The following is a 25996-nucleotide window of genomic DNA, read 5'->3' as shown; positions in this document are numbered from 1 at the left end:
ACATGGACTGATCACTAATGTAAAATCTTTCTGGCCAGGATATACCCAGCATCTGTACCCACACAGCCCTCTTGAGTAGAGAATTATAAAGATTCTCTTTTGGATAAAGAAATTACTTTCCATTTATTTTAAATGGCTAATTCTTTATTTTGAAATTGTGATCCTTGGTTGTGGAAGCATCATCACTATGCTAAGGCCTTAAGAATATTATTTGTTTAAAACAAGAGATTATAGCCCCAGAATTCTTAATATCTCATGGAATAAACACACCAAAGTCATCAATCTGGTGGGTATTCATTGCAATCCCTCCATCATTCTATATCTGAAGTCGCAAGACCAGACCTGGACACAATGCTCCAGGTACAGTCCAAGGAGAGCCTTCTAAATGATCAGTCAGGCATTTTTTACCTTGTGCTTTAATCTTGCAATAATTCCAAACATATGATTTGTCTTTTAAATGCTTGCTTTTTCAGATATTCACATAGCCAGGTGCCTTGCATAGTCTATTTTCATGTGTCTTGTTCGATTAATAATGAAAAGAGACCCCATAAAAGTAATTTTTTTTTCCTCCTTCCTGAATTCTGAAATTATCCCCAATTCTTTTATCCACGGTTGGGCTATTCTTAAGTTAACAATTTTTTTAAAACTGCAAATGTTCGAAACCTGAAAAGAATACAGAAAAGACATTTGAAAAATACAGCATGTCAGCCAGCATCTGTGGAAAGAAAGTGCTAATATTTCAGGTCTGAATGCCTTCATTAGATCTGAAACATCTGTGTATTTATTACTTTTCCATCATTTGAGAAGACACCCTAACAATGCCTCTCAGAAGAGGGAGAATGTAGCTCACCAAAATCAACATTCTTATCTTGAGTAGTAACTTTATTTTTGGCACTTTTTAAAAATTCAAATTCATAACATTTGCTGGTTACTCTTTGCCTCAAGGAACTCAAGCAAATTTTCTCAAACATGATTTACTTTGCATATAAACCGCATTGACTCTGACTATCTGACGATTTTTGAAATGTTTTGTTATTATTTCCTTCAAGAACTTCAGCATTTTCCCAGTGACAAATATTAGGATAACTGGCCTAAAGTGTCTGCTTTCTGATCCATTTTTCTTAAATAGTGGCAGTTTTTTAGATTCTCTCCAGAGTCCATGAAATTTTGGTTGATGACAATCAACACATCCACTATCTCTTCAGCTGCTTTATAACTCTAAAACTGCAGTAAAATTAGACCAGGGAATGAATGTGTCAGTCTCCAGCTCCATCGGTTTAGTGACAGAGATTGTTTTAAGTTCCTCTCTCCCGATTACCCTTGATCTAAAGTACAACTCTGATTATCCAAAATCGGATTCTCTGAAATCTTCATTTATCCAAAATTCTTTTCAGAGCCAAACTGACCGGAGACACCGGGCTCCCAGCGGTGGACCTCGGGCCCCTGGGAAGGAGCGGGGCATCAGTGGGGAAGTGTTGGTGATTGACGGTGGCCAGCATTTCTTTGGTGAGAATTAAACATTATTTTAACGCTTTAAAAAGCCTTACTTTGTTCCTTGTTGCTGTTTAAACATTGTTACAAGTGCTTCGCCGTTGCTACTAGGCTATTTTAAAATAAAATGACCCGTTCTCCAAAAAACACATTTTATCCAAAATAGTCCTGGACCCAACCATTTCAGATAATCGGAGTTCTACTGTATTATTATTGGCATACTTATCATGTCTTCTTCCATCCAGGCCAATATAAAATAAATTAATTAGAATCTCTGCCATTTCTCTATTTTTCCATAATAAATTGCCAATTAATAATTTGGACTGGAGTCACACAAGGTGTGCAGTGACACTAACCTTCTTAAACCTCACCTCCATCAAATACCACTTTTCAATAATCTAATGGCATTCACTGTCTGGATTCACAGGTACATAGTTCCAAAGACTGCCACCATTCGAGGTGAAACAGATAAACCACTGAGCCACAACATAAAGCATGTGAAACCATGTCATAATTATCTAGTATAACCGCTGTAAGTATAACATAATTGGCATAAAGTATTGAGCCATAGGCAACCACTGTAAAAATAAATGGGAAAACGAGGCCAGTCAAGAGTCATTATGTGTAGAGTATTATTGATGCAGCTGCTCATATAACAAATTAAGTGGGGGAAATGCATTTAAAACTAAAATAGGAACTGCACGGAAAGTCTTCCTTCCTCTTTGCCTTTAAAGTACTAATGGTGCAAAACAGCTGCTATATTCAATCAGTGCAGTGACTTGATGATACATTTTTATTGTTGAACCTCCTTCCTTTCCTTCGTTCAAAGTATTTACTAAGCCTCTGCTCATAACAAAACAAGTCAGACACCTGTTAAAGTAGAATTCTCATGAATCAAAGCTTAAACATTATAATCTAACTGCAGATGAATTTTAACTGATTATATAAAACACTGTTTACAGAATAGCATAATATCCAAGTGTGGATACAAAAATACAAAGTTTGTATTGACTGTTATTCAATATTTTACAATATCACACAAAACATACCGAGAATGTTACAAAAAGACAAAACTTAAAATTTCTACTGATCTTCCAGCATAACCCACAGATCACAGGAAGCACCCATAAACCTCAATGTTTACTCTTAACTATGTTGCAATGATGATCCAAGATAAGACCAGGCAAATCCACGTGCAGATAGGAAAGTTGATTGCTCCTCAACTATCTTGGGTGTATGATTGGCAGAGGGCATGGTGCAAATTACATGGTCACATTCATTCACCGACAGTTTTCTCGCCATGCAAAAGGAGATAAAGTTGAAAAAAATTGAAACATTTCAACTTTCCAAACAAGCAGCATAAATGTAAATTAATTGATTAAGCATACATAAATACAAAAATAACTTACTTGAAAGAATCTTTTGATAATTGCCATAGAAATTGTATTACAAAGAGAGGCTGGAGCATAGGAGGCTAAGGGGGGGACCTGAAAGAGGTTTATAAAATAATGAGGAGTTAAAAAAAAATTCTCAGGGTAGGCGAGTCTAAAATTAGAGGGCTTATATTTAAGGTACAAAAGGAAAGATTGAGCTGCCGGAGGAAGTGCTAGAGGCAAATACAATTGCAATGTTTAACAGACATTTACACACATACATGGAGAGACCTGACTATGGTGTAAAACTACAACTCTAAAATGGTTTTGAGCAACAGTTTGTCAAACAAATTTATCTCAGCCTTTTTCCAATTTTTTCATTTCTTTTCTTCAACAACACTAAAAACATTAATCATTTTAATGAGATCTTTTCCACAAACTTAATGGTATTTCTCATTCAGATGCCCATTATTCTCACGTAAACTTTGAGAATAAGAACAGGCATAAAATTCAACTGCTGAGTGCATCATCGCAAAAGACAGTCTTCTCCCACTCCCTCACCCTCTCTCTCATGCATACACAAACAAGGAGATGTTGCTTGTCAATCAAAATATATTACTGAACTGATTTTCTGTACTACAACCTGCAGCCTATTGTGAAACCTAGCTGAGGGAAATATGGGTTCAGAATCAGAATTTATTGCCATGAACAAGCCATGAAATTTGGTGTTTTGCAGAAGCATCATAGAGCAAACATTCATATTATAACCATCTTACAATATTACCATTAAAAAAATTAAAAATACTATTGCAAATAAAGTAAGGCAGTGTCTTTGGTTCATTGATTATTCAGGAATCTGATGGCAACAGGAAAGTAGCTGTCCTTGTGCCACTGAGTGTTCATCTTTTTCTTCGATGGTATCAGAGTGAAGAGGGCATGCCCTGGGTGGTGGGGGTCTTTGAGGAGAGAGGCTGCTTCTTTAAGACACTGCCTCATGTAGATGTCCTTGATGGAGTGGTCTGGTGCCTGTGATGTTGCAGGCCAATTTAACAACCCTCTGGAGTTTATTCTTGTCCTGAGAGTTGGCACCTCCACATCAGGCAGTGATGCAACCAGCCAGAACGCTCTCCATGGTACACCTGTAGAAGTTTACAAGAGTCTTTGGTGACATACCAAATCTCCTCAGACACCTCACAAAGTACAGCTGCTGGCAAGCCTTCTTTGTGATTGCATCAGTGTGGAGGCTCCAGGACAGGACCTCGGAGATGTTGATCCCTAGGAATTTGAAGTTCTTGACGCTCTTCACTATTGAGCCCTTGATGAGGAATGGGTTGTGTTCCCCTAAATTCCTCCTGAAGTCCACAATCATCTCCTTGGTTATGCTGACATTTAGTGCAAGGTTGTGGTCATTACACCATTCAACGAGCTGATCTATAATCCCTCCTGTACGCTTCCTCATTGCCGTTTGTAATTCTGCCTTCAACTGTGGTGTCATCAACAAACTTGTAAATAGCATTAGAATTGTGCTTGGCCACACAGTCATGGATGTATAATGAGAAGAGCAGTGGGCTAAGCATGCATCCTTGGGGTGCGCCTGTGTTGATAATCAGTGAGGGGGAGATGTTGTTTCCAATTCGTACTAACTGTGGTCGTCAGATGAGAATGTCAAGGATCCAGTTGCAGAGTTGAACACAGAGGACTAGAGTTTGTAGCTTCTTGACTAGCACTGAGGAAATAATGGTATTGATGGCTGAGTTGTAGTTACTGAAGAGCAGCCATAGTATGATTGTTGTTTTCGAGATGATCCAGAGCGAAGTGAAGAGCCAGAGAAATTGCATCTGCTGTGGAGTGATCGTGACATTAGGCGAATTGTAGCGGGTCCAGATCTTTGCTTAGGTACATGTTAATTCTGGTCATGACCAACCTCTCAAAGCATTTCATCACAGTAGAAGTTAGTGCTATTGGGCGGTGGTTGTGGAGGCAGCTCACACTACTCTTCTTGGGTAACAGGATGATTGATGTCCTTTTGAAGCAGGAACTTATACCTGCAGCCTTCATTGGGTATTAGGAATCTAGCCTCTATCAATCCTTACAGCAAGTACTTGGGCACACAAGTCTGATGTCTCAGTGCAGTGCTGAGGGAGTCCATGGCAAACTCATGATATCTTGGGAATGAACTCTTGGATGAATACCTTATACCAGGATCCCCTCTTTATACATCAAGACAATTTTAAAAGCTAATTTATAATTGCCAATTTTTTTGGACATTGATTAATGTTTCTCTCTTTGCTTATCCCACTCTGTATTCAATTATGTTCTTTGAAGTATTGTAACCTTGAAAGGATTATACAAATGCAACTTTGCTTTTGTTGATATGTACAAGACTGAAATAGGATCATGCAATTTATATTTTAAGAATCTCTTGATAGGTCATTCAAAAATGAATACTATTTTGCAAAAGATGTACATTCCTACTTGTATAAACTGAATGAACTCATTGTTTAAATGCTGGTAGTTTCAGTCATGAAATGTCTGACCTTTCAAATGAGTCAGAGTTGTCATATGAGGAGTAATTGTTTTCTGCAAGTTGAGGCAGGGAAAGATTGGAGCCCTGCTTCATAAACTTCCTCAGAAGAGGTTTTTGTTGGAGCTTCAAGAAGCCACTTGTGGTAGAGGCCTGCAAACTGAGTAATTCTCTCCTATTTACATCACACATTGTTGACTAGGTTGACAGCAAGAGTTCCATGTATTACATGTATCTAATGGCACAATCAGGATCTATGCCAGTTGAATTTCTTGGAATTAATTACTTTTTTATGTCCAACAAAGCACAATTTTTATGCAAATATTTCTTCTGTGGAAACGCACAAGCAGTTTTAAAATTTGAAGCAACGGGAATGAATGTTTTAAATAGACTGACATGTCATTTGCTTCACAGATTACAATATCCATCTGGATGGTACAAGAAAGAAGGGTTGTAAAGTTTGCATAGAGTTCTAAGGAAGTATGACATTCAGAAAAAATTACAGCAGCTGACAGAACAAGCTTAACACTTCAAGGTACAGGCATGTTTTAACATGCTCCATCCATGAATGGCCTCATCTTTACCATTCTGGAGATAACACAGAAGTGCTGACAAGATGTTCCAAACGTTCATTGTCAAGTTAACAGCACAGCAACAGGTCTCTTTTCTTCCCACATGCATCCCTTCCCCCATTACTTCCTGTAGGGTTCAGTGCTTCCTGTATTCTCGAGTTACAGATTTTCTACAGAAATTCTGCCTCAGCCAGCCCTGAAGTATTAAAAACACTGAGGAACATATTTGAATGTGTTACTGACTTGTGAGTGACGGCAATGTATTATTTCTTTAACGCACTGTTTATAAAAATAGTATACATTGCCAAACAGTACATAAAATCTGCTTATGTACTCATTTTAAAACATTCTCAAATCCTCAAAGATTTCCTCTTATGCTACAGCTAATTTCCAATTTGTAAATTACTCAACATAAGAACTGATCACACCTTGATTCAGAGATAAAAAGTGCACAACTGGACAAGGCAAAATGTGAATTTTGTACATCTGCTCAGAGGAGCAGAGCAGGGCAGGGCTGAATATTGAGAATACTCTAATAAGGTTTCAGCAAATTAAATGGGTGAGATGAAGTTAACAATAAGTAGATACGTCATGTTTTATTGGTTAAGCCATCTGGATACACAGAATGAGCTATATTTAAATCGCATGTTTTCTTATGCTAAATAAGAAAAATAAAACCAACCCAAAAATTTGATTTAGGAATCCAGCAAAAGAGAAAAATATACTGAAAACAACAAAATTCTATATTATTCAAACCATATTCTTAATAATTATTTGGAATGGAAAATGGCATTAAAGGGATATCTCACTCGATAAAATATAGCAGCAATCCTAATTATTGATAACAGATCTAATGTAATCTCACAGTATATAATAAATCTAGGATTTTGTAATTAACAGTCAATTTCAAAATAGGAACGTTTGTCCATGAGCGTTAAAATGTTCACCCTATACAACATATTTTGACAATCATCTCACAGAACCAGAAGATCAAATGGAAAGTTCATATTATACAAGATTATTTCTTGGTAAGATGTTCTGTGCAAAGTTTTCAGATCTTGAGGCACTTGGTAACAGTCTTGAGACTGGCTACACCACTGGAGATCTTGCAATATTCATGAAATTAAGGTTGGGTCCACGTGAGTTTATTGTATTAAAAGATTCAACCTTTGCCTCAGGTCAATTGCATTAACTGTGGCCACGTCAGATTTGGGTTGCATTTTAATGTTATACCTGAACAGAACTTGAAGTGCAAATTGCAATGCAGTCAATTCCAGAATAATCCAGTACACAGTTTCCTTGCTGCCTGCCCAATGTAAATCTGACACCAGTGCTGTCAAATTTAAATAGCAGTTTTTGTGGTGAGGAGAAGAAGTCTGTGTTAAGAAATTAATGTACCACACAACTGTCCCCATAAAGCTTGAAGTAGCACTTTCAGGCCATCTTTTTTTATTTTAATTGAAATACAAATTATGTGTATGCACAACATAAACCTCTGATTTCCTCTTCCAACCAACAGCCACCATTCCATATGATTAGTGCAGATATATCAGACTCATTCATCATACTTACCAAATGCTCACTCCACTGGCAAATGCACAAAAGCACAATACACCCCCACCTTCAGCAACTCACAAGACTGTAACCTAATTTCTGCCTTTGCAGAAATAAAATTGTTTGTCTTCTTTAAAAAAAACTATACATCTCAACAGCAAAATTAATCTTGTTAAATTAAGCACCTATTGATTCTTATGGAGCAGAGAGTTGTCCTGGCCGACATTCCTTCTTCAAAACTAGTATCAAATCTCAATTAACTAGCAGTCATGTGTAACATATTGAAAGAGGAGAAATTACATTAGCATGATTTATATTGTAAATTGGAGGTTAAGGAATGAGTATCCACAGAATAAGATATCAAGCTGGCAATTGGAGGCTAAGCATTTCCTTCCACTGGATAGATAATTTTAAAAAGCTAATTTTTTTAAAAAAACTTTATTTATTCGTTCAAAAAACAAATAATATGACATACAGCAAGTAAACATGAACATTTTTTTTCTATATATATAGAAAAAAAAGACCCACCCCCCTTCAGCCAACTCTCTTAAGGAGAGCCATAAAAAAAGAAAAAAGAATATTAAAAAAGAGTTAAATATACGTTAAAATCTAATCAATATAAATTGAAATGTAAATATTCTGAGTATAACAGCCACTTATTAATTAAAAAATTATAATTATCACACAAAACATACGTAATATTTTCCATAATTAAACAATATTTCATCTCATTATGCCATCTATTAATATCAATCATATTTGTATCTTTCCACGTACTAGCAATACTAGCTAAATATACAAAAGCAAGCTGGAATTTATCTAATCCCAAACCTTTCAGAGGTTGCAAACTACCCAATAAAAATACTGTTGGATCTAAAACTATTTTAATCTTATACAGATATTCTAAAAACGATTGAATTTTCTTCCAAAAAGATTGTATATGTATACATAATCAAACAGCATGAAAAAAAGTTCCAACCGTATCACCACATCTAAAACACAAATCTGATTAATTAAAACCATATATTTTTTAAAATTTTTCAGGTGTCAAATATAATTGATGTAAAAAATTGTAATTAATCATTGCATAACGTGCATTTATCAATCTAGTTACACTATCATAACAGATATCTAACCAATCATCTTCAGAAAAAATAAAACCAATATCCACTTCCCATTTAATTTTAGATCTATCCCAACCCTTTTTATCCATACCATCCTGTAATATTTGATACATAAATGAAATATAACCCTTCTCTGGTACCTTCATAAGAAAAGTCTCAAATTTAGTCATTTTAGGTAAAATCATATCTCTACCAAACATACATTTTACCAAAGATCGAATTTGATAATAAAGAAATAAAGAAATCTTATCAATACCAAAATCTTGCCTCATATTAAAAGACAAAAACTTACCCTCTTTAAAACAATCTCCCAAATTTTTCACACCTTTAAATCTCCAATGCAATAAACTTTGATTATGTATTGAAAAAGAAATAAGTTGATTATTATACAATGGAGTCAAAGCCAATAATCTTCCCCAAAAGCCTATCATTTTATTTTTCTTTATCCATAACTTCATTAAATGATTTAGTATCGGCACATTATATTGTTGTAACAAATTTATATTCCACCTAAACAAAAATTGATGTATTTCAAATTCAGAAATACTTGCCATCTCAATTTTAGCCCAACTAGGAGGCCTTACCAAATCCATCAATAAACTAATGAATTTAAATTGGGCTGCCTCATAATAATTTTGAAAATGTGGTAAACGTAGTCCCCCTAACTCATATTTCCAAGTTAATTTATTCAAAGCTACTCTCGAAAATTTACCCCTCCATAAAAACTCCCTGACCATTTTATTTAAATCTCGAAAAAAAATTTCATCAAGTAAATACGGAATAGATTGAAACAAATATTGTATACGTGGAAAGATATTCATCTTAATTGTATTTATCCTTCCCATTATATTAATAGGTAAATCTTTCCATTTAATCAAATCAGTTTTAATTTTTTTCATTAATGGAGCATAATTTAATTTATATAAAGATTGATGATTAACATTCAAAATTATACCCAGATATTTAATTCAATCAGTCCACTTCAAATTAATAATATTCTTATAAACTGAATAATCTTCACTTACTGAATAATATTTCACTTTTTTCCCAATTCACTTTATTTCCAGAAAGACATCCATATTATATTAAACATTCCTTCAAATGCAAAAGTGACTGAGCTGGGTTTATTAAATACATCAATACATCATCAGCAAATAAATTAATTTTATACTCCTCATCTAAAACTTTCATACCTTAAATCTGTGTATTTTGTCTTATCAACTGTGCTAAAGGTTCAATCACTAACGCAAACAAAGCTGGTGATAAAGGACAACCTTGACGAGTTGATCGAGTTAACTTAAAAGATTTCGAAATCAAACCATTCGTCAATACTCTAGCTACCGGTTTACTATATAGAGCCCAAATCCAACCAATAAAAGAAGGACCAAACTTAAATTTCTCCAAAACTTTAAACAAAAAATTCCATTCAACTCTATCAAATGTTTTTTCTGCATCTAAGGATATCACCATCAGATGATCTAAAGATTGTCACGCGCAAAATGTTATCTGAAGCATATCTATTCTTTATAAAACCTGTTTGATCAATATGAATCAACTTTGGTAAAAATTTAGCCAATCTATTCGCTAATATTTTAGCTATTATTTTATAATCTACATTTAACAACGAAATTGGTCTATATGAAGATACTTTCAAAGGATCTCTATCTTTTTTAGGAATTACTGTAATTAAAGCATTAGAACAAGACTCAGGTAATTCATAATGTTCTCCAACTTGACGTAATACATCCCCAAACACTGTAGATAAATCATCATTAAAAAATTTATAAAATTCAACCGAAAATCCATCATCATCAGGCGATTTACCGTTCGGCATTTCCAGCGTAGCCATTTTAATTTCCGAATCAGTAAATGGTTCTTCTAATTCCTGTACATCTCCATCCTCTAATATCAGTAAATTCAACTGTGATTAAAAAAAGATCAATCGATCCAATTTCCTGTTTTCCTTCAGATATATATAACTTTTTATAAAATGAATAAAACTCATCATTAATCTCATGAGGTTTATAAGTAATAAGAGAATTCCGTCTCACAGCATTAATAGTCCTCAATATCTGTTCTTTCTTTAATTGCCATGCAAATACCTTATGTGCTTTCTCTCCCCATTCGTAATACCGTTGTTTAGTCCTATTAATCACACGTTCAAATTGATAAGATTGCAAAGTATTATATTTCAATTTCAGCCTAGATAATTCTATTTTCTGATCTTCTGTAGCATCTTTCTGAAATTCCTTTTCTAACTCATTGATTCTTTTTTATTTTAGAAGTATAACTAATTATTTGTCCTCTCAAAAAGGCTTTCATAGCATCCCATAATACAAACTTACTTTGAACAGAATTAGAATTTCTTTCAAAAAAAATTAATTTGTTTTTCAAAAAATCAATAAATTCCATATTTTTAACAACATTGTATTAAAATCTCCAACGATAAGCTATTTGAATTTTCTCTGAAGTCTCATATGTAAAATATAACAGAGAATGATCTGAAATCACCCGACTTTTATATTCCGCTTGTTGTATTTTCCCTTGTAAATGTGCCGATACTAAAAAGAAGTCAATCCTTGAAAACGATTCATGTCTAGATGAATAAAAGGAAAAATCTTTCTCTGTCGGATTAAGACGTCTCCAAAAAAAGCTAAGTTGACAAAGACATGTCAGAATCAGAATTTATTGTCATGAACATGAAATGCCTCTGTGCATCTTCCAGCATGCCGTTCCACAGTATCAATGACAGGCTTAATCTAATTGCCCAGTAGCAGCCAGTGAAACCCTTTCAACCTTTGGACTATTTCAAGTTCAAATTGATTTGTAACATTAAATATGGTACAGCAAGAAAGGTTTTTCATTGAGTAATCCAACAGCTCAATTCTAATATTCCTATACCTCTGCAAAATCAAAGAGCAAAAGCTCTTTTATGAAGGTTTCACAAAAGTTCTTATAAAAGCATTAAAAAGCTATTTCAGAATATGGTTAGAATGAAAAATAGATTCATTAGTACAAAGTAAGGGAGGCACGAGACCATGGTTATGGGGTTCATTCAAGAACCTGATAGCTTTTGGGAAGTGTCTTGGGTAAACTTATACCTCTCATTTTGTTCATTTTAGATTGGTCACAGTGTTTGAGCTACCGAAAGAAAATAGACACACACACCGAGAGCAGTTCAGTTTATACAAATGTTTATTACTAATTCAAAAGCTGATTTCACACTACAATATGCAAGCCCTTCCCAACTATACTTATCAACGCTTGGACTGGTCCCAACTGCCGAAGCGAGGCAACAACTGCACACTTGTAGTAGGTTGTCAGGGCGCTGGTAGCAGCTTCTCCACCTCCCCCGACCGGGACGTTGCTCGGACTCTGGCTGTTCTTCCTTCTTGACAAGGGGTGTTCCCACCCCTCGGAGAGTCTAAACTTCAGCAGCAGGACCACAGACTTTTATACCCCAAAAACAATTAATCATGCACCCACTCCCTCTAACATTTGTCAGTCAAAATCAAAGCTGAGCATACTATTCTACAATTTAGAAGATTAATTATTATGGAGCAGGATGCTATGATATCCTGGTTTATCTCGTAGATACAAGGACTCATTAAAACTTCTTGAGCAAGACAGGTTGTGACCAATACGTCAATTTCAGAGTGTCGTATTTGACAACTGCTTTCCCTGGGCCTCACGGTGGAATTCCATTTCAAAGTGTATCTTCAGATAAGTCCCCATGGCTGAGTTTAATTACATCTGCTAGTTCTGAAAGTAAGGTGACCTGTGTGTGGACCCAGTGTCGTCAGTTCCACATAAGCAAAAAGCATCTGAGTACATGGTTTTAATCCTCCATTACAGGAAGAAACTGTCTTTAGGCCTGTGCATGATTGACACTCTAAAGTCTTCTCCCCAATGGGAGACCAGACAAGAAAGCATGTCCAGGGTGCAATGGGTCCTTCTGTACACGAGCTGCCTTTCCTCAGCAGCAGAAGATTCAGATGGAATCCATGAAGGAGAAAGTTGTTTGCTTGATGTTCTCAGTTATATTCACCATCTTCTGCAGCTTCTTCTAATCCTGAGCACAGTACACTGATGCAACCAGCAACTGTGCTTTCAATGGAAGACTTGTAGAAGCTGTTGAGGGACAATGGAGGTCGTGTCAAATTCCCTTTAACTTCCAAGTAGAGCCATTGGAGTGACTTCATCACCAACATCGAAGTACTCGAGCTGGCAGACTCCGCAAGCATCGAATCCATGCTGCTGAAGACCCAACTGCGCTGGGTGGGTCACGTCTCCAAAATGAGGACCATCGCCTTCCTAAGATCATGTTATATGGCGAGCTCTCCACTGGCCACCGAGACAGAGGTGCACCAAAGAAGAGGTACAGGGATTGCTTAAAGAAATCTCTTGGTGCACAATCCACTAATGAAAAAATTACAGGACGATTTAGAGCATTGGAAAGAGCTACCACTAACACTGATAGGAAGGATAAACTGTATTAAAATGAACATTTTTCCAAGGATACTATACTAATTTCAGGCATTGCCAATACAACTGACAGAAAAATTCTTCAAAGAGTTAAAGAAAATAATAAGGAAATTTTTATGGAGAGGGGGGAAACCAAGGATAGCACTAGATAAATTAACAGAATGGTATAAACAAGGAGGCTTACAATTGCCAAACTTCAAAAATTATTATAGAGCCGCACAATTAAGATACCTATCAGATTTTTATCAAACAAGGGAAAAACCAGACTGGACAAGATTAGAATTAGATAAAATAGGGGAAAAGATACCTGAACACATATTATATAAATGGGACGAAAAATTGGTACAACATAGAACTTCTCCAGTATTACATCATCTCCTCAATATTTGGCAGAAGATTCATGTAGAAAGAAATAAAACAAATTATCAATTACCAAAACTAATATTGACGCAAAATAAGCTACTCCCTTTTACAATAGACAACCTTTCCTTTAGAAAATGGGAAAAAAAAGGGATTAAAAGAATAGAAAATTGTTTTTTAGGAAGTAGATTCTTATCCTTTGAACAAATGAGAGATAAGTACAATATAACTGGAGATACAGCGCTGGCATATTACCAACTGAGATCCTACTTGAAAGATAAATTAGGAAGCAATTTGAGTTTACCAGAGGGAAGTAACCTTGAATATGTGATTACAGATACAATGTTAATCAAAAGATTTATAACAAATATGTATATTAAACTGCAAGAAAAGGAGAATGAGGAAACAAATGGTAAAACTAAACAAAAATGGGAACAAGATTTAAATATAAAGATAAAAAAGGAAACATGGGAGAAATTATGTTCTGGAACGATGAGAAATACAATAAATACGAGGCTACGTATGATACAATATAATTGGTTACACAGACTATACATTACATCGCAAAAGTTAAATAAATGGGACCCAACAGTATCTGATAGATGTTTTCGATGTAAAAAAGAAATGGGAACAACAATTCATGCAATCTGGACATGTGAGAGAGTAGAAAAATTTTGGGATGATCTCAATCAGATATTAAATAAAATAACAGAAAACAATATACCAAAGAATCCAGAGATCTTTCTCCTAAGTAACATAAAAAATAAAGAATTTGGAATTGACTTGGAGGATGCACAAAAAAGATCTGTTAAGATAGCCCTAGCCGTAGCAAAAAAATGTATTATGTCAACCTGGAAATTGGAAGATAATTTGAAAATACAACAATGGTATATAGAAATGAATAAATGTATTCCATTAGAAAAAATAACATATAGTTTAAGAAATAATATTGAAATATTCGAACAAGTATGGGAGCCTTATATTAAATACAATAGCGAAAACCTACCGGGAAAAAACATTACCTAAGTTGATGGAAGGAGAAGAAAAGAAAAGAATGGACTCAGTAGAATTTCTGGTGTATTTTTGTTGAATGACAACATTGTCTGACTGGCTTAATGCAACCTAGATTGTATACCTAAAATGGATGAGAGGGGGGGTGGGGGGTGGCTTGGGAGGAGGGAGGGGGGGGGGGAGAAAAAGACACTGTATATGTGTGAAAAAAGAAAAAGTGTATATCATGGCTAACGTGATTTATGGTGTGAAAAATAAAAAAATTTTTAAAAAAAAGAAATCTCTTGGTGCCTGCCACACTGACCACCGCCAGTGGGCTGATATCACCTCCAACCGTGCATCTTGGCACCTCACAGTTCGGCGGGCAGCAACCTCCTTTGGAGAAGACCGCAGACCCCACCTCACTGACAAAAGACAAAGGAGGAAAAGCCCAACACCCAACCCCAACCAATCAATTTTCCCTTGCAACCGCTGGAACCGTGCCTGCCTGTCCTGCTTCGGACTTGTCAGTCACCAACGAGCCTGCAGCAGACATGGACATATCCCTCCATAAATTTTCGTCCGCGAAGCCAAGCCAAAGAAGAAAGAGCCATTGGTGTTAAACGAAAGAAATTGCAGCTGCTGGAAACCTGGAGAAAAACACAAAATGCTGGAGGAAACTCAGCAGGTCTGGCAGCATGATGGAAAGCAGTAGATGGAACAACATTTCAGGTCGAAACACTTCTTCAGGAATAGCAAGAAATGGGAAGATTCCTCCATAAATGGAGGATGATGAAGGGGCAGGCAATGGTGAGGTGGGGGGGGGGTGAGAAGTAGAACCGGTAGGCAGGTTCTGCATCTAGAATGCAAGAAAAACAAAACAAATAATTAAGAAGATAGGAAGTGATAGGAGGAATAGGCAGAGGAAGACATGTCTGTGGAAGAGACTCTGGATGATCACATGGTTGCAGAACTTGAGGGCAGCAGGGACCTATACTTTCTTGACTATCACATCAATATGGTTGGCCCAGCTCAGGTCAGTGGAGATGTTTACTTCCAGGAACCTGAAGCTATCTACTCTCTACTCAATATAGACAGTGGTGATCTCTACCCCCTCTCCTGAAATCTATCATCTCCCTTGCATTATTAATCTTGAGATAGAGGTTGTTATCTTACCACTCTTCCATTTGGCTTTCAAATTCTTTTCTGCATTCTATCTCATTATTGTTTGATACCCATCTTATCACTGTGGTGTCATCAGCAAATTTGAAGATGGAGTTAGAATGGTATTTGGCAGTACAGTTGTGGATTAAGAGAGAAGATAGTAGAGAACTGAATTCACATTTTTGTTGAGCATAGTATCGAGTGTGATCATGGAGGCTATGATGCTGTCCAGGTTCACTTATTGCAGTCAATAAGATGAAAAAAAATCAAGGATTCTGTTTTAGAGGGGAACTGAGGCCTAGTTCTCGAAGTTTTGGGTTAAATTTACTAGGGACTATGATATTGAAGGTAGAGCTGTAATCAATGACATAAATGACTTTGATGTCCAGGTGCTCTATGGCTGAGTAGAGGGCCAGGGAGATAGCAAATGCAAATTGCACTGGGTCAAGGTTGACTGGGAGGGTAGAGTTGATGTCCAGCCTCTCAAAGCACTTGGTGGAAATTTGAACCAACCGTTGGTTGTCATTTCCTGTGCTTCTCTTCTACTAGTAAGATGGTGGGCCACTTGAAATAAGTGGGAACTAGTTTGATGCAGGGAAAAATTCAAGATATTAATAAATATACCTGCCAATTGATATGCAAAGGCTCTCAGGATTACATCTGGTCCAGTCACTTTCCACAGGTTCACTTATCTTGAACCACAGAGACTACTGGTGCAAAGTGCATATAGTCATTGATGTCGATGTTACCTCCTCACTGGCTCTCTGTTGTAAGTGAGCATAGAGTGCATTTAGCTCATTGGGGAGCGCTGTGGAATAACATGCTATGCTTACCAGCTTTGCTTTTGTACTCCATGACAACATTCAATCTTGCCAGAGTCACCAGGTGTCTGTAATGTTCTTATGGTCCAAGAATCTTCAGGAAATGAATAAACCTCAAGAATGGTAACTAAAATCCATTTGAATACTCACAGTTCTTAGTTCTACATTGAACTTAAGGAATCAGTAATGTACATTTTTTAAAAATCAATGATCCAGGCTAATGTACTACAAAAGCACCCAATGATTCATGTTTTTTGTAACATGGGAAAAATAAATGCAGTGGGTCAAAGCTAAAGGAATCAAGAGACTTAAGTAGAAGGACTGAGTCCATATTAATATCTTTGGCTTGGCTTCGCGGACGAAGATTTATGGAGGGGTAATGTCCACGTCAGCTGCAGGCTCGTTTGTGGCTGACAAGTCCGATGCGGGACAGGCAGACACGGTTCCAGCAGTTGCAAGGGAAAATTGGTTGGTTGGGGTTAGGTGTTGGGTTCTTCCTCCTTTGTCTTTTGTCAGTGAGGTGGGCTCTGCGGTCTTCTTCAAAGGAGGTTGCTGCCTGCCGAACTGTGAGGCGCCAAGATGCACGGTTTGAGGCGATATCAGCCCACTGGTGGTGGTCAATGTGGCAGACACCAAGAGATTGCACCAAGAGTCCTTGTACCTCTTCTTTGGTGCACCTCTGTCACGGTGAGACAATAATGGAAAGAACACATTCCACTGTTTTTGATAGAAGCCACACGACATTTTCTGATAAAGACTCTTCAACTGAAAATGATAGCTCTATTTCTCTTCCCACCAGTGTAGCTGAACCTGTTCAGTATTTCCAGCATTTGGGAATTTTTAGATTTTCAGGGCTCAGCTATCTTGCTTTATCACCAAAATGCAAAGATAGCCCAGTAATTTTTCAATTGCAGTTTGAATTTTTTTCCACTAAATTATTAGTGAAATTTGGTGAATGGTAAGCAGCCTCCACTATTATACTTCAGAGCTACATGGTGAGAAATGTTTCACTGCCCAATGAAAAGAATCTCACTTTCACCACTAAGAGGTTTCAAATCCTTGAAAGGTTTGCTTGCATTTGAAAGAAATATTCACAAACAGTTAATCCTCCACTTGGAAAATTTTATTTATTTATTTTTTAATTTTTCACACTGTGAACCATACTGACCAAAATAGATACAGGCATTTTTCTCTTGAATATATACAGGGCCATTTTCTCCCCTTTTTCCCCCCTCCCTTCCCTCCCTCCCTCACCCCTCTTCCCATTTATTCAAAGTTCAATCTATATGATACATTATACCCGTTAAACAATGTCATCACTTAATAAAAATAAACAAGAAATTTTTGTCTTTTATATACTGAGTCAGTTCATTTCGTTGTCTTCTTCTTCTGTCATTTTAGGTGGTGGAGGTCCATGGTAGGATTTCTCTATTTCATGTATGGTTCCCATATCTGTTCGAATACTGTGATGTTAGTTCTTAAATTATATGTTATTTTTGCTAATGGAATACATTTATTTATTTCTATGTACCATTGTTGTATTCTCAAGTTGTCTTCTAATTTCCAGGTTGACATAATACATTTTTTTACTACAGCTATGGTTATCATAATAAATCTTTTTTGTGCTTCATCCAAATCGAGTCCAAATTCTTTATTTCTTATATTACTTAGAAGGAAGATCTCTGGGTTTTTGGTATGTTGCTTTTTGTGAATTTATTTCATATATGGTTTAGATCTTCCCAAAATTTTTTCACTTTCTCACATGTCCAAATTGCATGTATTGTTGCTCCCATTTCCTTTTTAACAGCAAAAACATCTGTCTGATACTGTTGGGTCCCATTTATTTAACTTTTGGGGCATGATGTATAGCCTGTGTAACCAATTATATTGTATCATGTATGACCTCGTGTTTATTGAATTTCTCATAGTTCCGGAGCATAGCTTTTCCCATGATTCATTCTTTATCTTTATGTTTAGATCTTGTTCCCATTTTTGTTTAGGTTTACAGTTTGTTTCCTCGTTCTCCTTTTCTTTCAGTTTGATGTACATGTTTGCTATAATTTTTTTAATTTTCATTGTGTCTGTAATCACATATTCAAAATTGCTTCCTTCTGGTCACCTCAGACTGTCTCCCAATTTGTCCTCCAAGTAGGTTTTCAGTTGGTGGTATGCTAACATTGTATCGTGAGTTATATTATATTTGTCCTTCATTTGTTCAAAAGATAATAATTTATTTCCCGAAAAACAATTTTCTATTCTTTTGATCCTTTTTCTCTCCCATTCCCTGAAGGAAAAGTTATCTATTGTGAAAGGGATTAGTTGATTTTGTGCCAATATTAATTTTGGTAGTTGATAATTTATTTTATTCCTTTCTACGTGAATCCTCTTCCAAATGTTGAGCAGATGGTGCAGTACTGGTGAATTCCTACGTTGCACCAATTTTTCATCCCACTTATATAGTATATGTTCAGGTATCTTCTCCCCTATTTTATCTAGCTCTAATCTGGTCCAATCTGGTTTTTCCCTTGTTTGATAAAAATCTGATAGGTATCTTAATTGTGCTGCTCTATAATAATTCTTAAAATTTGGTAGTTGTAAGCCTCCTTGTTTGTACCATTCTGTTAATTTATCTAGTGCTATCCTCGGTTCCCCCCTTTTCCATAAGAATTTCCTTATTATTTTCTTTAGCTCTTTGAAGAATTTCTCTGTTAGGTGAATTGGTAATGATTGAAATAGGTATTGTATCCTTGGGAAGATGTTCATTTTAATACAGTTTATCCTTCCTATCAGTGTTAGTGGAAAGTGCTTCCAGTACTCTAAGTCATCTTGTAATTTTTTCATTAATGGCTGATAATTTAGTTTATATTTATGGCCGAGATTATTATTTAGTTGTATACATAGGTATGAATTGCTTGTGTTTGGCATCTAAATGGTGATTCTTTCTTAAACTTTGTGAAATCCGCATTATTCATTGGCATAGCTTCACTTTTATTTGCGTTGATCTTGTACCCCGATACTTCTCCATATTCCTTCAATTTCTTATGTAATTCTTTTATTGATATTTGTGGTTCTGTTAAGTATATTATAACGTCATCTGCAAATAGACTGATTTTACATTCCTTCTCTTTTTCTTTTATTTTTATCTCTCTTATTTTATTTTCTGTTCTTATCAGTTCTGCTATTGGTTCTATAGCTAACGCGAACAGTGAGGGAGATAGTGGACATCCCTGCCTTGATGATCTGCTTAATGTAAATTGGTTTGATGTATATCCATTTACTGTCACCTTCACCAATGGTCCCTTATATAATGTTTTAATCCAATTAATATATTTCTCTGGTAGGTTGAATTTTTGTAGTACTATGAATAAATAATTCCATTCTACTATGTCAAAGGCTTTCTCTGCGTCTAAAGCAACTGCCACTGTTGGAGTTTTGTTTCCTTGTACTGCATGGATTAAGCTAATGAATTTACAGATATTGTCCGTTGTTCATTTTTTTGTTAATAAATCCAGTTTGATCTAGTTTTACTATTTTTGGTAGACAGTCAACCAATCTGTTTGCTAATAGTTTGGCTATTATCTTATAATCTGTGTTAAGTAGAGATATTGGTCTATACGATGCTGATGTTAGTGGATCTTTCCCTGTCTTTGGTATTACTGTAATTATTGCTGTTTTGCATGAATCTGTTATGTTTTGTGTTTTTTTAATCTGGTTCATTACTTCCAGGAGAGGAAGAATTTATAAGTCTTTAAATGTTTTATAGAATTCTATTGGGAGTCCATCCTCTCCCAGTGTTTTATTTTTCGGTAGTTTTTTAATATCTCCTGTATTTCTTCTATTTCAAATGGTTTTATTAATTTACTTTGCTCCTCTGTTTGCAATTTCAGTAGTTCAATTTTAGTTAGAAATTCATCTATTTTGTCTTCTTTCCCTTCGTTTTCAGTTTGATATAGTTGTTCGTAGAATTCCCTGAAGTTTTTGTTGATTTCCGTTGGGTTATATGTAATTTGTTTGTCCTTTTTCCTTGATGCTTTAATCCAATTAATATATTTCTCTGGTAGGTTGAATTTTTGTAGTACTTTTAATAAATAATTCCATTCTACTCTGTCAAAGGCTTTCTCTGCGTCTAAAGCAACCGCCACTGTTGGAGTTTTGTTAGTTTGTTCTGTCTTAAGCTGCCACGCTAGTATTTTGTGCGTTTTTTCTCCTAGCTCATAATACTTCTGTTTTGTCTTCATTATGTTCTTCTCCACCTTATATGTTTGTAGTGTTTCATATTTTTTTTTTGTCTGTCAATTCTCTTCTTTTAGTTGTATCTTCCTTTATTGCTAATTCTTTTTCTGTATTTGTTATTTCCCTTTCCAACTGTTCTATTTCTCAATTGTAGTTCTTCTTCATCTTAGTTACATAACTTATTATCTGTCCTCTGATGAACGCTTTCATTGCATCCCATAGTATAAACTTATCTTTCACTGATTCCTTATTTATTTCAAAGTACATTTTAATTTGTCGCTCAATGAATTCTCTAAAATTCTGTCTTTTAAGTAGCATGGAGTTTAATCTCCATCTATACATTCTCGGTGGCATGTCCTCCAGCTCTATTGCCAATAACAGTGGCGAGTGATTCGATAACAATCTAGCTTTATATTCCGTTTTCTTAACTCTTCCTTGAATGTGGGCTGATGACAGGAATAGGTCTATCCTTGAGTATGTTTTTTCTACCCAGACAAGAAGAAAAGAAGAAGGAAAGACGTCAGAAGAGAAAGGTGAAGGCCTTACCTGTATGAGGAGGCCTGCCGTGGAGAGAGAAGCCCGCTCCCTGAGGTCACTGGAAACCCCGAACGCAGAACTACAAAGGTGGCTCACGGAGCCAAACAAAAGTGTGCTTTTAATTTGTAACTGGCACAAAATCCAACAAGGATCACTGTAATTAGCAGAACCTACAGTATCATCAGTTTTAATTCCCTTTGTAATACATCTTTTACTCTATGCAGCTCACCCTTTACATCACCATTCTATGACCTAAATGAAAAGTGTTTGTAGTTCTTCATGCACTGCTGAGCTTGAATCTCATTCCATGTACCTACAACTCAACCAAATTTCTGTGAATGACATGGTGAAAATATTTCTCTACAACACATTAGTCTACATTGCACTTTGCCTAAAGCCGGTAAGACTTTGCAACTCTCCACAACCTCACAAGGTTAAGACGTTTCCATTATTTGTGCACATAATTCTGATGAGGTTAAAGATCATGATATGGATTAATTTATTGAACAGCATATTTCCACTGCCGCCCCAACAGAAAAGTGCAACTAGTGGGGAAACTGCTTGTGGGGGTTGTTATTTTCCACAGGTATTCCTTTCAAATATATACCATAGTTTTCTTTTAAGTGAAAATATAGTGAAAACATTGCTATGAATCACCCACAGAGTCAAACTCAAACCTTTAATGGTAGAATGCATAGCTTGCACAAGTGCAATTTCACACCCTCACACATTATTTTTATTCAATGATTTTTAGTTTCTTAATTTTAAGATAAGAAATTGCAATTACAATTCTGCAGTCAACAGATGTTGACATTGTCCATCAACACATCTTTAAGTGAAATCTTAACATGACTACTGGATTTGCTACCAACCCTTCAGATGTGAGATCTGTGTCAGCTCTGTATAGACTGGAAGAATTTTTTTCCCTCCTAAAAAGAGAACACTTTGAACATGTACATTTTTGACATGATTTAGGAATTAAGTCTCTTATCTAACTTTGATTCTGCTTTCAATAAAGCCCATGCATGAATGTAACAAGATTTTTGGAATCACTGTCCATGATTGTGAAATCCTTTCCAAGCACACAATGTTATTTGAAGTTCAAAACACAAATGCTCATCCATTATCAGCATCAAAAGCAGCAAGTCAAAGATTCTCATACAAGATGGGCCAAAAACAACCTTGCATCTTAAAATGAGTTTAAAAATGCATCAACACAGATAGCAAGAAAATGTTAAAATGGAGCCAAACAGCTACCGAGTTTTTTTGTAGCTGGCACATTCGGGATCTCACTGGGTTATGGAAGACCTAACTTACAGAAATCTGACTATGAAAATTGTCGCATAAAATTATAAAGCATTTTCTCAGACATAAAAATTAGTTAAAGAAATGCAAATGTCTTCAGGAGGTATGGAATAGCTATTTAATTCAAATGACAACCAATATTCAATACAAAAATGCTTTGCATGTAACCTCCCCTGAGTAATTTTTTTAGATTTTTTAAAGTGAAAAACATGCTACTCGATTACTCCACCAACTCGGTACATTTTTGGAGGATGGGAGGACACCAAAGCACCTGAAGAAAACCCATGCAAGTCATAGGGAGAACATATAAAGTTCTGATAGACAACACCAGATTCCAACCCTGGTCGCAGTCATATTATTGTGCAAACTGCTACACTAGCAGTGCTGCCCAATTAAAATAGATTTAATCAAACAGATAATGGTCTTTAAGAACTCAGCTGCCAGTTTATAGGGAGAAGCCACGGAAGTGATTTGCTTTGGAAACCAACAAGGCTAATCTCTTCTATTGACAGTTGTAAAATACAATCAAACAATGCAACATCCATTGAAATTTTAAGGCCATAAAAACTCATGGGCATTCTGATTCCATATCGTTGTAACCAAACAGGGGAAGACGATAAATACATGTTCATGTTAATTAACCCTCAATGAAATTGTTAACGCAGGAACAGAACTCTAATATAACCCAGGGACAGCTTGTACTGTATTTTATAAAATCTCTTTTGATGCTCAGAAATAAAAGCAGCTTCTCACCAAGTTTATATAACTCAGACCATATCATATTGTGAGGACTCTTTTAGCAGTCTGAACTGACCAAATAATGGACAAATGGTCAAGTCTGTTCCTGCAACATTCAAATTAGCTCTGTCAATAGCTTCCATGCAAAATACTAACTCTGCCCTTTATTAGCGCTTTCCTAGATCTGAGAGAAATTAATGGGATATCTATTTATTTGCATATCTGTTATTCTGTACATCAATTTCTGATATATTCTCATAAAACAGAATCAAAACATGACAAAGGATTAAAAGATGATTTGAAGTTTGAACATTATTTATTAACCCAACTCCAGGCAACAAAACAGGGTCGACCAAGAGGTAATTTGCTTTGCAGAAAACATCACAAAAAAGACTGAATTTCACTTCACTCCCACCACTTTCTTTAGCACTTCAAAATTACACATTAAAATGGCCCAGAATTGAGAATTTAACAGAAGAAGACACAGAATATCTCCCAGAAATACCGTAGAACCAAGGACCAAATGAGGAAGTGCAAGAATCTAATAGATAATGGATTATCTCAATGGATAAATGCCAGGTCATCATCAAAATTCTGTAAATAATTGAATGTTCCCTAAACTAAGACCTTAACAAATGTAACTCTATTACTCAAAAGAGGAAGAGAGAAAACAAAGAACTGTTCAGAGGGACCTGTCAGCCTAAAATCAATAATTAGGGAAATGCAGATATAACAAGCAATTACGAAGGTAAATAATATGCTGACCATATTATTAAATCCAAGAGGATTTGAGTACTATTAGTAATATCCCAATACAAACAGACAAGTCCAATTTACATACAATTTAGGTCTTTTCTTAAAGAAAGTGTAGCTAAAATTTACCAGACAGTTTTCTGGGCTGGGTGGTCTATGATATTTCTGGATATCTATTCTCTACAGCTGAGAGATGACCTCATTGATCAAAATTCTTCAAGGGCTCACAAAGTAGATGTAAGGAGGGAGGAGGTTTTCCCTGACTCAGACATTCAGAATTAGGCTACACAGCCTTAAAATAAATAACTGCCCATTTGACACCAGGATTTCTGGTCCTTGATATCCCAGCCATGGTAAGCATTAGCCCTTTTACCACTGGCATCCCAGTTAATTGACCATGTAGTGTTCTGGGATAGGAAGCTGTTTGTGCTGTTTCACTGGGCCACCTTTAACCAAGTCACTGACTGCTTTTCTACTGAACACAACTCATCACTGGGGATCAGAGAGTCTACCTTTGAATGGAATGCAATGGATGGAAGTTGTCCTTTTTCCACTGGTTTAATCAGCACATCACCATTAGCTGACACTGAGGATACGAGTAGGGATAGAGCTTGTCAATCCCCAATTTGACATCATTTGATGCTGTCATGCTGATGGTTTTCCTTTTCCACTGGACCCTTAACTGGTTAATTCCCTATTAATTCCTGGGACAAGGTGCCAGTGGAAAAGGGGCCATTAACTCTTTATCAAATCTCATCATAATTTTAAACATTTTGATGAGATTTCTTCCCATTCTTCCAGAAAGTAAAGGTACAGTTTGCTTAACAACTCCTCAAATAATAAACCTGCTATCCCACAAATCAATCTGATGAAGCTTCACTAGATTTCCTTTATCACTATTACATCCTTCTTTAATTAGGGAGACCCAGCCCAGTACACAATATTCCAGAGGCAACCTCACTAGGATCCTATATAATTGAACCAAGTCATCCTGTTCTCAAATTCTCTTGCAAAAGCTTGCTGTATGACTTTCTAAATGTTTTCTGTACCTGAACATCCATTAGGATAGCTTGGTTCTTCTGAACATCAACGCCTTTCGATTTTACCATATAAAAAAAATTCTGCTCTTCTAATTTTCCCCCCATCAAAGAGAATATAGATTGTACCTCTCTGATCGGGCACTCCATGGTTCGGCAACTCTCGTGTTCAACACGTTTTGAATCTGCCACCAGGGCAGCGCTGTTAGCAGCACTAATGCGCCAAAATCCATTTACACTGCAGCTGAGTGTTTTGGTGATACCGTCCAGTTAATTTCTTATATTTAACTGTACTTTAACCCTTCAGGATGTCACCATGATACATAGGAGGTTCCCTTAGGGGTCAATTTCAGTTTTCCGGCATTTTCTGTGGTCCGGCAATGGCCAGGACCCAACATCACCAGATTTAAAAGGTACAATCTGTAACTATATTTTTCAATATTACAATCATTCTGAATATCCTTACCCATTCATTTAATCTGCCTTTATCCTGGTCTCTCTACATTCTACCCCCCCAACGCTCCTTGCAACCCTCAAAGGCATCTAGCTTCCTGTCAGCAAACCTAGGTAAGTTATACTTGATCTTCCATCCAAATCATGGTAAAAACTGAACAGATGTGCCCAAAACCAATTCGTCAAACTACCCTCCTTGCAACAACCCTTCAGTCACAGCCTCCTAATTTTAATAATGGCCTCTTTATTCCTCCAATTTTCTGTCCATTGATGAATCCTCAATCAACAGCAATATATTACATCAAATATATCACAATCTAATATTATTTAATAACATCTTGAGTGATATTTTATCAAAGGTCTTCAGAAAGTCCTTTTTTTTTCAGATGGGATTAGGGTGGAAACAAACAAGGTGTTTCAGGCCTAACTTATGTTTCAGGCCTAACTCACTTGTGCACAAGTCAAATTCAAGTGTGATATCC

The 25996-nt window shown here is 36.0% G+C and overlaps 1 protein-coding gene across 1 annotated transcript in view; it reads right to left on the bottom strand.

Annotated features, from left to right (window-relative positions):
* grk3 (G protein-coupled receptor kinase 3) overlaps positions 1-25996 on the bottom strand; it is a 349456-nt gene that overhangs the window by 315061 nt on the left and 8399 nt on the right. The window lies entirely within an intron of this gene.

This window comes from Narcine bancroftii, chromosome 4 (assembly GCF_036971445.1).
Source record: "Narcine bancroftii isolate sNarBan1 chromosome 4, sNarBan1.hap1, whole genome shotgun sequence".
In the NCBI taxonomy this organism is placed as follows: Eukaryota; Metazoa; Chordata; class Chondrichthyes; order Torpediniformes; family Narcinidae; genus Narcine; species Narcine bancroftii.
This window is presented reverse-complemented; position numbering and strand designations above follow the sequence as displayed.